Here is a 3,676-nt window from a genome sequence, read left to right as displayed (position 1 = left end):
ATGCGCTGGGTACAGGACAATTACATTAATTTGGCCTGTGAATTATGTTTTAGTAATTCCAAAAACGTTCTTGGCTTCACAAATGGCCATAGCAAGACACATCATTGGAATACTGCCTGAATTTAGGATTAAGGGAACAGAGACTTTCTTGGATCACATCTGTAATGACATGGTATATGCAAATAAAAATTTAGTGGTTATTTGAAAGTGCAAGCGCAGCTTATAATAATCAAAATAAGTCAAAATAATAATAAATGAGTTCACAACAGTTAAACAGGTAATAGATGAATGTGGTTTTAAGAATATATGCTACTGGTATTGTATCAAACTTAAAACTTTAAATCTGAAAAATAAGTTAAAATGAGAGAGAATAAGAATTTATTTAATCAACGAGGTACTTTACTCTTTACTTCTACTGGTGTTATAAGCATTAGATGAGCAATTAGCAAAATATGCTAACATTTGAGTGCTAATATATTCACATTAATAAAGCAAGGATGCTAATTAATGAATAAAGGCAGATAAGAGAGAGAAAGAAAGATCTCACTGAATTCTGATTTGAAGTTTGTGGGAGAATTCTGTTCAGGAAAGATTATAGTAAAAGAAGAAGTCAGGAAACTAGTGCTGTTTCTATACATGAGCTTTTTATAGTAAAAGAAAGTTATAGATTTTGATATAGCTCTTCTTCTGCATTGTAAGGTAAGTTTACCAGGCTGTACATCACAGCTTGCCCTATAATCCCCCGCCCAGCAACCGTAAATTGGATAAGTGACTAATAAAATGGGTGGACGGGCAGATGGATCAATGGACTAATGGATGCAAGCTCACCTTTGCTAATTAGTGTTAAATATAAAGCACAGCTGAGGCTGGAGGGAATATTGTTGTACAAGGTAAAGAGGCATGGGATCGCGGGCAATCCAGCCAATACAGGGAGTGCAGAATTATTAGGCAAATGAGTATTTTGTCCACATTATCCTCTTCATGCATGTTGTCTTACTCCAAGCTGTATAGGCTCGAAAGCCTACTACCAATTAAGCATATTAGGTGATGTGCATCTCTGTAATGAGAAGGGGTGTGGTCTAATGACATCAACACCCTATATCAGGTGTGCATAATTATTAGGCAACGTCCTTTCCTTTGGCAAAATGGGTCAAAAGAAGGACTTGACAGGCTCAGAAAAGTCAAAAATAGTGAGATATCTTGCAGAGGGATGCAGCAGTCTCAAAATTGCAAAGCTTCTGAAGCGTGATCATCGAAGAATCAAGCGTTTCATTCAAAATAGTCAACAGGGTCGCAAGAAGCGTGTGGAAAAACCAAGGCGCAAAATAACTGCCCATGAACTGAGAAAAGTCAAGCGTGCAGCTACCAAGATGCCACTTGCCACCAGTTTGGCCATATTTCAGAGCTGCAACATCACTGGAGTGCCCAAAAGCACAAGGTGTGCAATACTCAGAGACATGGCCAAGGTAAGAAAGGCTGAAAGACGACCACCACTGAACAAGACACACAAGCTGAAACGTCAAGACTGGGCCAAGAAATATCTCAAGACTGATTTTTCCAAGGTTTTATGGACTGATGAAATGAGAGTGAGTCTTGATGGGCCAGATGGATGGGCCCGTGGCTGGATTGGTAAAGGGCAGAGAGCTCCAGTCCGACTCAGACGCCAGCAAGGTGGAGGTGGAGTACTGGTTTGGTAAATGGCCTGTATTTATATAGCGCTTTACTAGTCCCTAAGGACCCCAAAGCGCTTTACATATCCAGTCATCCACCCATTCACACACTGGTGATGGCAAGCTACATTGTAGCCACAGCCACCCTGGGGCGCACTGACAGAGGCGAGGCTGCCGGACACTGGCGCCACCGGGCCCTCTGACCACCACCAGTAGGCAACGGGTGAAGTGTCTTGCCCAAGGACACAACGACCGAGACTGTCCGAGCCGGGGCTCGAACCGGCAACCTTCCGATTACAAGGCGAACTCCTAACTCTTGAGCCACGATCGCCCCAATCATCAAAGATGAGCTTGTGGGGCCTTTTCGGGTTGAGGATGGAGTCAAGCTCAACTCCCAGTCCTACTGACAGTTTCTGGAAGACACCTTCTTCAAGCAGTGGTACAGGAAGAAGTCTGCATCCTTCAAGAAAAACATGATTTTCATGCAGGACAATGCTCCATCACACGCGTACAAGTACTCCACAGCGTGGCTGGCAAGAAAGGGTATAAAAGAAGAAAAACTAATGACATGGCCTCCTTGTTCACCTGATCTGAACCCCATTGAGAACCTGTGGTCCATCATCAAATGTGAGATTTACAAGGAGGGAAAACAGTACACCTCTCTGAACAGTGTCTGGGAGGCTGTGGTTGCTGCTGCACGCAATGTTGATGGTGAACAGATCAAAACACTGACAGAATCCATGGATGGCAGGCTTTTGAGTGTCCTTGCAAAGAAAGGTGGCTATATTGGTCGCTGATTTGTTTTTGTTTTGTTTTTGAATGTCAGAAATGTATATTTGTGAATGTGGAGATGTTATATTGGTGTCACTGGTAAAAATAAATAATTGAAATGGGTATATATTTGTTTTTTGTTAAGTTGCCTAATAATTATGCACAGTAATAGTCACCTGCACACACAGATATCCCCCTAAAATAGCTAAAACTAAAAACTACTTCCAAAAACATTCAGCTTTGATATTAATGAGTTTTTTGGGTTCATTGAGAACATGGTTGTTGTTCAATAATAAAATTATTCCTCAAAAATACAACTTGCCTAATAATTCTGCACTCCCTGTATATGCGTACAGATTAAACTCCACAAATATTAAGTTCATGGAAGCACTGGAAGAAAAGCCAGGAATCATGAAAGTTTAAAGAACTTTCATTGCTTTGTCTAAACCCCATGGGAAATCTCGATGCATATCTTAGCAATAATAATAACAACACTACTAACTTGACATCTCAAACTTACACGCTCACAGTTAAGTGATTCTTTGCATTTTCTGTCACAAAAATATATATATTAAAATTGGCATTGGAGCTACACATTACCTAAATCATATTATTTTACTTGTTGTACTAAATATCTGCATTGTTGGCTGGTATTGGGTGTGTTTCAGGATCAATAACCAACACAAAACCTGACTTTTAAGTCATTGATCATTTTGACAATGGTATTCACACAGGATGTGCGCGCCTAGTCGAACTAATCAAACAATCATTACTAGTCACTTGTCAGCATCAAATGTACTAATCATTTATATTTAATTGTTTTATATTGCAATGCGTCCTAATGTTATACAGCCATCTGCCACTAGATGCAGCATCATTGGTGAGAAGGCCACAACACCGGTGCTCCTTCACATCGAAAGGAGCAAGCTGAGTCGGGAGCCTCCTGGGGAAGGCGTTTCGACTGGGCATGTCCTACCGGGAGGAGTCGCTGGAGTAGACCCTGGAGAGAAGATCAGTCAGCTTGTGAATGCCTTCACGTTTACCCAGATAAGCTGTTGGAGGTGGAGAGAGGGAAGTGTATATTATCAGATTGTGTTATATATTATCAGTCCAAAATGATAATGATAGTGATCTAGCATCCTTGGTTATAAATCAGTGTAAGGCCTACATTTAACCGTTTTCAGTTTACTTTTTCCACACAGTGTCATCTAAAGCTTGATGACATAATGCACTGA

This window comes from Astatotilapia calliptera, chromosome 22 (genome assembly GCF_900246225.1).
Source record: "Astatotilapia calliptera chromosome 22, fAstCal1.2, whole genome shotgun sequence".
NCBI classification, from domain to species: Eukaryota; Metazoa; Chordata; class Actinopteri; order Cichliformes; family Cichlidae; genus Astatotilapia; species Astatotilapia calliptera.
Note: the sequence above shows the minus strand (reverse complement) of the source record.